This window comes from Solanum lycopersicum, chromosome 7, assembly GCF_036512215.1.
Source record: "Solanum lycopersicum chromosome 7, SLM_r2.1".
Lineage (NCBI taxonomy): Eukaryota > Viridiplantae > Streptophyta > Magnoliopsida > Solanales > Solanaceae > Solanum > Solanum lycopersicum.
In genome coordinates, this window is record NC_090806.1 from 65595248 (window position 1) to 65607479 (window position 12232).

A 12232-nucleotide genomic window follows, 5' to 3' on the forward strand; every position below is an offset into this window, starting at 1 on the left:
TTTTATTGTTTAGTAAATAAGTAAAAATATATTTTTCGAAAATATTTATATGTATTAGTAAAAAAACAATAGGAATGTGGAGTGGATTTTGGTGGTGGGATGGTCAAGAATTGGGTGTTGGGGGTGGAGAAAATGAATTTGGAATGTCATTTTTTTTCATTTTTAAAGAATATTATCTAAAGAAAATATTTTTTTAAATATGTTGATCAACCAAACATAATGAAACGAGAAGTATTTTCCTTTCGTATCAAACACACCATACATCATTCCTTTCAAAATAGAGGAGTAAGATTATTTTGGGTCCTCGATTTTTTCCATCTTATAAATTGGGCTGACTGGCCTGGTTCTATTGGCCCGTTATGTAATTATCCATTTATTTCAAATATTGCAGAGAAAAAGATCAACGAATTATACAAGTATAAATTTAAGGAATTTCATAGTGTAATACAATAATTACATTCTGTCCCGACAAATTTAGTATTTACTAAATCCCTTAAAATTGTTGTGGCGTGATACATTAGTATGTTGTAATACATGGTAAATGATACACAGTAACTTAAAACTGTTAAGATTAAAAGGGAGAAAAAATAGAACATTTAAATTTGTTATCTAAATTAGCTTAAATTACGGTAACAGTTTATTAATAAGCATTAATTCAGCACGTAATTGGATAACAATTTCAAATTTTGAAAATCCAAGATTATATCATCTAGTTTGAAGACATTTTTATGAACATCCAGTTATCAAACTTATTGACTGATACATGATAACAATTGTCAAAAACTCGTGATACATAGAAAATCATATGATACATATCAAATTCATGTATCAATGCATTGTCTAAACACTATAACACACTGAGTCGATATGTATCAGCAAGCACACTTGATGGCGCAGTTATTAAACTTATTGACTGATACAAAGCACACTTGATGGCGCAGTTATTAAACTTATTGACTGATACATGATAACAATTTTCAAAAACTCTTGATACATAGGAAATCATATGATACACATCTAATTCATGTACCAATGCATCGACTAACACACTATAACACATTGAGTACTTGTGTATTAAACTTATTGTCTAATACATGATAACAATTTTCAAAAATTCATGATATATATGGGATTCCTTTACTAAAATTTTTACTAATTTCAACAACAATGGTTGCTGCTTCTTTTCTCTTTTTTTTGGGTGTATTTTGTGAACCTTTGATTTAGATGATTAGCCAAAATCTTTGTTTAAATCCTTCCGAACATTCATAGGATCATGCAAAGATTTTGTTATTTTCTTTCCAATTTTCATCGTCCGAATCATAAATTCTTCTATTAGTAAAAGGATCCATTAATATGATGTAATAGAATAATGAAAAAAAAAAAGAACGGATGATGGAGTAAGAAGAAAAAAAAGACCTAGAGACGACTGATGTAATATAACAATGAATAAGAAGAAAAAAAAGAAGAAAATAAGAACAAATGATGGATTAAGAAGAAGAAGAAGAACTATAGACGGATGATGGAGTAAGAAGAAGAAGAAGAACCAGAGAACAATGGTCAAATTTTCAGAAATTTCAAATTTTTTGAATTTTGAAATTCAAAGTTTCATATTAAATGTTATGAAACGTTTTTAATTAAAATTAATAATTCAAAATTCAAAAAGTGTTTTAGTGGAGAAAAAATAGGGATGATATTGGGGAAGTGTGTGTTATAGGAGAGAGAAGGTTATGTATCTCTAAACTTCTACTAAAATTAAAACAAAGGGAATTATGTAATATTTAAAAAACGAAGGGAAAATTAGAGAATACTAAACTTATAGTTGTGTATTTAAGTTTATTTTCCATTATACAATTGTGAATTATACAATTGCAGTGAAATACAATTTTCTCTAGCTTTATACAACAGAAGTGTATATATTGTGTTTCTGTTTTTGTATAGAGCGAGAGAAAAACATATATCTTCTTGCTATACACTTATAATTATGCAATATACATACATTTTAATTCGATTCAACTGTATGCAAAACAAATTTTATAAAAATATTACAGTGAAATAGGCAGCGAATTATACAATCACAGTGAAATAGGATAGCGAATTAATACAATTGCAGCGAAATAGGCTAGCGAATTATACAATTTAGGCCAGCGAATTATACAATTGTATTATATGTATAGCGAATTATACAGTTTTATGTTTGCTATGAACAGCAATTATGCAAACTTTGATATAACATACAAATATGAATTTTTTGTTTGCTATATGTGAAAGTTGCCTATATATATATATATATATATATATATATATATATATATATATATATAAGTTCATGCATGGAACATGCAAGATTTAACTAATACTTTTTCTTTTTCTGATTTTTCAAATTCTTTGACGTCTGCATAGTGATAATAAAATGTTATTTCAATTTTCAACCCACCTCATACGCGGACAAGGAGAAAATAAAGTAAAAAAAATGAGAGTAGTATATAAAGCAGGACAAAATGAAAAATATAAATAATAACGCACGAAGAAACAACATTAATTATTAACCAGTGCAAAAATCAAATTACAATAAAACGATAATGTTTATACACCAAATGATGACATGATATAAACGGTCTGCGAATAAATGTATGAAATATGTATGAACGTATATACTTATTATTTGATTATAATTTATCAATATATATTTTTACTTTATCTAATTATTTGCCTATAATAAGTTCTGTTATTATTATTTAAATACCTCGGATTAATTTTAATTATCTAAATTAATTTTTTTATTCGGTGTCTGACATCAGCGATATAACGTTAGCTTGCTTCATGTTTAATGAGTCAACCAAAGGTTCATGTTCCATAAAAATATTTTATAAGACGTGTCCAACTATACTTGTTTTATCTGACAATATTTTAATTAACCCGTCTCACCGGGTAATCGTGAGTCTATTTCACATTTAATTAGAAATTTTAAATTTGTATTTTAGATATGAAATCTTTTTTACGATAGTGTTACCTTCAAGTGAGTCATGCAGTGAACGATCTTGACTTAGTGGAGCTTCCAATGCCGACACCGAATATTGGTGACAAACCAAAAATAAAAAAATAATAATATTTCCCGTTTTAATTTATTTGTGTGATTGTGGCTTGATATGTAAATAAATAAAAGAATACAAATTTAATAAAAATTAGACAAGTTTAGCGCAGTTCATTTCAATCTAAGCAAGGTTTCGTAGTTGTTGTATTCTTGGTGTTTTTGATGATGACTCATAAATATTACTCACGCAGAGTTTGTTCATTCATTTCCCCTGTCGTTAGAATCAATAACAAGGCTCTGGTCCCTTGTTAAATTTTCTAACTTTATTAAATCATCAAAATTTAACATTAGCTTCAAAATAACATTTTCCTCATATTTTTTATGATAACGGACTTATTCACGTTATTCTCCCTTTCACCAGTTCCCCTATAAGCATGACGGTAACTAGATTGGTCCCATCTTTTCATCATTCTTGAAGTTTGTTAAATCATCAAAACTTTACATCAACTAGAGATAACATTAGTCAATCTTATTAATTTTATGTATTTTTATTTACTCCATTTAAATTCTAACTTGTGTATTTATAATGAAATCAAAACAAAAAGGATCTTAAAATTTCAAACATGGAAGTCCAACCTCTAAATCTTTATCACAATACGCTAATTAATCAAAGCCATGTGAAAATTATTAGGAGTCAAATTTTTTCTTTCTTGAGTTGAAATTGTCAAATAATTGACTTTTTTTTTTAATTTTTTTTTGGTAATTAGCATCCGCGTAATTGTGAAAAATAATGCCCAGATATATGGTACACCGTTCACTTTGATATTAAACATTGGAGTTTCTTATGTCTTTTTCAGGAATTAATTTAGTTATTTTAATATGGACACTTTCTCGAAGACTTAGATAATGAATTCTTTACATTGTCTGTTTTACTATCGAAAAAATATTTATTTATTAAAAATAAAAGTTAATATATATTATACATGGACGATGAAGTACTTTCTCCGTTTCATTTTTACTTGATATATAATGTATCAATATTAGATATTTTATTTCACTCATCTATTTTAATAAATTAAGATAATTTTTTTTCTATATCACTCTTAGTATTAAATAACTATATAAAGTAATAGTAGTCAAATTTATATTGTAAAAGATCATTAATAAGTTTAGATTAGTAAAAACACCTCTAATTAAAAAAAAATTAGAATTTGAATATATCAAATCAACATAGGTCAAGTAATATAGAACGGAGAGACAGAAAACAGAATAGAGTTGCATACTCTCTAGCTAGCTTTTCCTCCCTCTTTCCTAACTAATTAAGTGTAGAGTTGACTCCGCAATTCCTAATTATAATTCGTATTTATCGTCTTAATCGAGAAAGGTAGAAAATATAATATGTAGTCTTTTAAATATAATTGAATATATTTCTTCGTCTCAATTTATATGATGCGTTTCAGATTCTAAATTAAAACGAGTTTTTCTATGATTGCATTTTTTCCTATGTCTTTTCAATATTTTGAGCTACTAATCATCGTGAATCATATTATTTCTTACGTAATTTCTAAATATAAATTTTATTCCGCAAAATCTAAAAATCAGATGAAATAAGATTATTGAAAAAATTGTGCCCTACAAATTGGAACACTATCCAATTAAGGAGACTGCTTTCAGTATATTGACTCTAGTCATAAGGTTTTAACACCAACTTTTTATTAAGGATCCAGAAGACGTGTTAATCGATTTCTTTATTAGTCTAATTTGTAATTTAACTGAATTTATAGCTTTGCTTAGGTTTCTATCATCATATCCTAATTAACATTTTGTTCATTAATTTATTGGTAATATTGTTGAAGAAAAGTCAATCGATTATAGGTAATTAAGTTAATCTACATAATATATAACCTAAGATCATTATATTATTGATTATATATAGATCATTAAGAACAACACCAAAAGCTCAGTCAAATTGAATTATCCTATATAATAAAGGGATAATGTCCAAGTACTCCTCAACCTATGCCTGAAATCTCAGAGACACACTTATACTATACTAAGGTCCTATTACCCTCCTGAACTTATTTTATTAATAATTTTTTATCCCTTTTCGATCTACGTGACACTATCTTGTGGGCCTAACGATGGTTGACTTTTTTTAAAAAAAATAGTGTCACGTAGGCTAAAAAGAGGTAGAAAATTATTTATAAAATAAGTTCAGGAAGGTAATAGGATCTTAGTATAGTATAAGTGTGTCTCTGAGATTTCAGACATAGGTTAAGGGGTACTTGTGCATTTTTCCTATGATAAATAAGAAACACTCTGAACAAGCTAAAATTAAAAAATGGTATCATAGGTCAATCATTGATGGAAACAAAAAAAATAGAGGTAATAAAACATAAAAATATATCACGAAATTATCACTTGTAAATCCAAAAATGATTATTTAATTTTTTGTGTTAAGCAAAAAACAAAATAAGTATTGAAGAATCAATTAAACTTTGTAATCGTACTCTATAATGTACTTAGCTGTATGTTCACATGTTATCTGACCTTTTCACATTTCAATTTAATATCACTCCCAACACCCCTCAACTTACACTTAAACAAAGAACCTATTTTTGCATTATTTATTTATATAAAATAAGGAAACATTAATAAATAGTTTGTCAACCAAAAAATAATTAAAAATATTGTACTGACCAAGTCTTTTTTTTTTTAATTTTCTCTAAGAAGTAGAGACATTTGTAAGGAGGATAACACATCGTAACAAAAATATCATTAATAGTAATTAATCTTTAATTATTGCTAAATATAAATTTTTAGCGGTAATTATCACTCTTTGTATATGTCCCTAAAACCTTTAGCGATATTTATTTATTATGACACTTAATTAATGTCGATAAAAATTTTAGCACTCTTTATAAATGTCAATATTTAGTGCAGTTAAAAATTATTTTTATTATAATGATATTTCAAAATTATAACTTGTTCATTTCTTTAATAGAAATGGATCACAATTATAACTCGTTCATTTCTTAAATTCTTAATTATAAATATATTTTCACACAAGACTAGAGACACATGCATATTTTAACATTTCTTGTCAATAACAGTCCAAATAAATAGTCAAGATTATTTAGAGCAATGAATTACACCTTCTAAATTACTAAATAAATACAAGTGGTTGCAGATACTTTGTATATATTGTTGGTTAGTTGAGGTCATTAAATTTACGTCATAATTTTTTTGGCGTTATTTACAAGTTTTTCGTCGAAAACGCGGATCCAAACGACTATGGCTATGAATAATATTCCATTATACTTTAATACTGACTATTTTTTCTTTCTATTTTGTCTCTATATTTGAAACAAAAAAAGTTATTTATTTTATATCATTATTTATATATGAAAAAAAGTTTGAAATATATTTGAATTTTGATTAAAATTGTTATTACGATATCAAATTTTGTGGAGGATCTTTTATCGGGGATAAAAAGTCTTTCATAAAATTTAATATCGTAAGAGCAATTCTGATCACAATTAAACTATTTTCAAGACCCTCTTTCCTTTATATATATATTGTTTGATTAGATATGAAATTTAAATCGTACATAGTTATTAATTTTGTTTTAGAGTTATGATCTAAAATAAATCTTAAGAATTTAGTTGACTATATGAAGTATATTATTAGCCATTATTTTCCGACTGCCAACATAGTCTAGTCTGCTGATTTAAAGGAAAAAAATTAGGGGCATTTATGGGTTGGTTCGATTAAATTTTATGTATTATTGTTTTGGTTTATTAATTTTGATTTTTTTTTAGATATGCTAACTCAATAACACACTAATAAGATACTTTTTTTTAGTCAATTTTTGATTTATCAGTTTTTGATCGTTATTGGTTCGATTTTCGGTTTAGCCAATAAGAAATGTCCGTAAATAGTATATGACTTCTCACTTCTCTAACTACTTTGATATAGTGATACAAAAATAATAATGAGAAATTACATCAATAAGAGAAAATACAATACAAAGGTGATTTTTACATGTCAGCGCTAAAGCATAGCATAGATTTTTCTGATGTTAATAAAATTAAGACCTTTACAAACTTGTAATGGCTACAACCTACAATTACGAACTAAAACTAAAATTAAATAGTCCAACAAAACTAAAATAGATACAATTGTGAACCCTTACTTTAGTCCTTAGGTAAAGTGACCTGGTGTGAAGTGGGTAGAGTATTAATAATTTATATAGTTATACTGTCTAGTTATATATTAAATTTTTAATATTTAATATTTTGAAAGGATAAAGAAATAAATCATTACCGTCTTATTGAGTTATTGATTTACCCAATAACCAATTATAAAAATTGTAATTAAACCAATAACACAATAATTTTTTTATTCAATTTATTTATCAGTTTGATTTTCACAGACACAAAACAAACCACATTGAATATCCTTTTTAACTTAATTATTCTATTTTACTTTAGTGACATATCCTTATAGTCATAAAATAAAATAACAGATACCTTTTTAGTTTAATTTCATGTCCACTCACACACCAAATGTGAAATATAATTGAAGCACATTTTGACTACAGCAAGTGAAAGTCCTTAATATATTACACAGTAAACATTATTATTTATTATTGTTATTACTCACTCTTATAAGATATAATAATCACACATAATTAATTTATGTTCAAAAACATAAAAGCTCTAATATTATTGAAAAAAAAAAGATTGTGTCCAAAAATCGTCGAATAATGGTTCAGACCAAAAATTAAAATCAAAGGTTTCTATCTGAAAATTGTTTGGAAGTGATTGTTCCACTAATGTATTATTGATACTTGAAAGTTGTTCCATTGTCTTAATGTGATTATTATTTTCTTCGATCCAATCCATTCCATTTATCGTATTCGATAAATTATAGCCATCTTCATAAGATTGTTGATCATGATTTTGAGAATCAAATTGCGAAGATTCAGTAAATTGCTCTGATGTTGATGAATAGGTATTAGTTAATCTCGGACGTTTCTTAAGATGAGCATGCCAATGATTTTTTACATCGTTGTCTGATCTTCCTGGTAATTTTGCAGCTATTTCTGACCATCTGTAATGTTTGACACGTATTATAAAAGGAACTATTGTGTACGACTTAATTAATTTAATTAATAATGTAATGTCTTAGTGCAACCTATATACCTGTTTCCGAGTTTGTTGTGTAATTTTATAATGAGTTGTTCTTCTTCATGACTATAATTTCCTTTCTTCAAACCGGGCCTTAAGTAATTCATCCATCTCAATCTACAGCTTTTCCCACATCTCATTAGACCTGAAAAATATCCCCCCAAAAAATAATTAGTAAAAATTGAACTTTTGATGGGCAATCAATTTTTTTTTTAATTCATGCTTTTGTAAAAGAAAGTTTGACGCTCATAACTCAATCTTCTTTTTAGTTGTCATATTTTCTGTATTATTTAAGCATTCTCATTCGTAATGTCATCATAGAACGATTACATACTCCTGTGGTGATCACAAAATATTTTTCCTTTTTAACTCTTATTTTCTTCATGCGTGTTGGTTAGTAGAGATCAAATACTTTCTATTAGAATTGGCAAGGTAAGATCTAACTCTCTTTGCTGGCACCTATCCGTATTTATATCTTTTTTATTTTTAATAAAAGGCCGCTAGACACTTTGTCTAATGATAAATTTACTTCTTTTAAAAGAACTTTACATCTCTTCCCAAAATCTATACTTTCTCTATTTCAATTTACGTGTTTTAATTCTCTAAACTTTGTTAATTCCAACATTACACATAACATATTTTAAATCACAAGATTCAAAAGTTCTTTACCTGATCAACTATACACATAAAATAGAATGAGTGGAGTATTGATCGAGTAATACTAAGAAGCATATAGAAATCTATGAATGAGAAAAAAGTTTGGGCTAAAATATATATATATATATATATATATACACACTAACCAGCATATTTAGGCAATTGCCTCCAATTGGGATGACCAAATTTTTGAATAAAAGCTCTTAATTTATTGTCTTCATCTTCACTCCATGCACCTCTTTTTATTCCATTTTTATCAATAAAAGGAGTTCTCACCATTTTCTTGATTAGATTTGTTTACCTTAACACTTAGTTTGCAGTGTAAAGTTTGTGCTTTTATATACATATCTGTTAAGCCGTGTTTGTCATTATTTAAATATTCTTCAACTAATTTCTAGTGAGAATTTGTTTTTGGAATAAATAATGGGAACTCCCAATTAAAATTAGCCATCAATGGTCAAGCCACGCATACATCCAATAAAGTGACGCTTGACTTTTAGTGGTAACACAATTTATTTATTTTTATATTTAGCGGTAATTAGTTAATAATAATAATAATAATTTAATTACTATTTTAAAGATAATTAATATTTTTTTTTATGTTTGTCGCTAAAGTTTATAGCAATATTAAATCGAATAACAATTAACTAATATTTTAAACATCTTTTGTTCATGTGTATATTTTATAATCGCGACCTCATAACTCAAAATTAAAAAAATAATTCATGAAAATATGATTTACCAGTTTATGACTGGATTATTGATTAGTCAAACTTATTTTGAACTATTATAATTCAGCTCATTCAGAATTGACATGTAGCTCAAAGTTAACTCTTTATACTAAAACTAAAATTTATTACATATAAAAAGTTTGATATCCCTTTTTGAACGTAAAATGAAATATATCAACAACTTCTTAAGCTTATCAATAAAAAATTATTTAGATGTTTGAGTTATAATGTGTATCACTCGGGGAGTCAACTTGAATTATACATGATCACATTACATACTTTTATATAAATATATATATATATATATATATATATATATATTAAAAATGCAATATAACAATTAAAGATATTTTTAGAAAAATATATGAAATTTGGTTGACTCTTTTATTTTATCGAAACGAAAAAAATTGCATATATTGTTTTAAAATAATGTAAGAACTAAAAAGTATTATGAATATAGTAATGACAATTAAAAATATGTGAGAATCATATAAGAAATTTCGCTGATTTTTATAAAATCACTTATATCACATAAAATAAAACAGATGTAGTAACATATGTATTCGAAAATAACATAAAATGTACATAAATTAGTAATTTAAAATATTTTTTAAAAAAACACAAAAAAGAGTTAGTTCATTTTTTCAAATTTCATTTGCGTCACATAAATTGAAAAAAAAAAAACTAACATACGTTGGGTCTGCGCTAATACAAACACATGATATATATATATATATATATATATATATAAGTTCGTATATTTATTTCTTCAAATTTTAATTTTCAAAATAAAAATAGTCTCTCACCGGTGTATCACAATTTATTATTCCCTCCTTCAGCTTTTAAGATTTGAAAGTATGAATGTTGTACTTTTTAAATTAAAAATGTGTATCAAATATCTTTTTGGAACATATCCCCAAATATGTCATCTAAAATGTTAGAGTTAAGTTAAATATTAAATATAAATACTACTTTTTATTTTTTTTTTCCAACGAACTTAGAAAAAGTTCCCATTGAGTTAGTTGGAAATCAATAAAATATTTGCACCTAGTTATATTTTTTACGTATATATAGCTAGTAAAGTAAAGTAATTAATGGGACCTACTATTATAGAAGTCTTCTGCTTTTCACATTTTGTCTGCCACATTTCTCTGTTCACATTTGAGTCTAATACCCTAACGTGCCAGCAGTCAACGACACAAATACTCTCAAACAAATTTTGGCATTATTAGACCTTATATATTGACACCATTGGTTACTTGTATATAATAAAGTTTCGGAGGTTTCAATTTTATGAGTTATGATTTTTAAAAATCGTGATAAGTCTAAAATTTATATTATATATAGTTTTAAAATAAAAATACATTATTTAAAAGAAATTATTGAATTTGATTAAATCGCGCTCTAACCTTCTAACTCCATTTATATTTTTGACATAATATATAAATATGTCCTTTTATCTGATATTAAATTACATTTATGTCCTTTAATTTTGGATGTGCACAATTAGACACTTTAACTTATATAAAGTTGAACAAATAGACACACATATCCTATATGTCGTCCTACATGTCATTTTTTATCTTACGTGGTGTACTACGTGTATTTTGCTATGTAGGACTCATTGTTTATTTATTTAAAAGTTGAATCGTTAAAGTGTCTGTTTCTGCATTATGAAAATTGGAGGTCAAAGTTAAAATCTGAAACCAAGTCCTATATGTCGTCTTACATGACATTTTTTGTCTTACGTGGTGTACTACGCGTATTTTGCTATATAAGACTTATGCATTTATTTATTTAAAAGCAAGATAGTTAAAGTGTTTGTATCTGCAATACAAAAAATTGAAGATTAAAATTAAAATCTAAAATCAAATTTAAAATTCAATATATGTATTATGCCTATATCTCGCGGGAAAATTCCAAAACATATACTACCTACGCTGTACTTATGTATCATAATATTATTTATTGGGATTGGGGAGTCTTATAGACATAATGTTTAGAAGTATTTTATCTGGACAAATGAATAAAGGATACATGTTTAATTAATATTCAATTAAACATTATATTTAACGTAAGACAAAAAGTTTCATCTTAAAAAGGAATATACATGAAATGAGGTACATATTTATCCTTCCATACACCTTTTATCTTAACTCATATTGTTAATTGACGGACAATTTTAAGTATGAAAATAACATTAGGGGCAAATTAGATCTCATAAGTGAGAGTTAATATCTCAAAAAATTATTTAATTTTGAGAATTAATTTATTAAAGTCATTAAACTTGTTTTGTATTAATAAAATTATTCAATTTGCACTTCTATATATATAAAAAAATCATTCAATTTAGTAGGATTAACATGCTAAATCAATATTTTATCTGTGATATATATTCAACCAATAGACCTTTATTATTGCTTAATTAAATGAAGTGATTTTTTTTATATAAAGTGCATGTTGAGTGATTTTATTGATACTAAAGAAAGTCAAATAACTTTGCTAAATAAATTTTCAAAATTGAGTGACCTCGTCAAATATTAACTTCATAAGTAATTTCTAATATATTAAGGATATTTTTTTTATCTAAAACTTAAGAGGGGAAAATTTAAAAATCAATA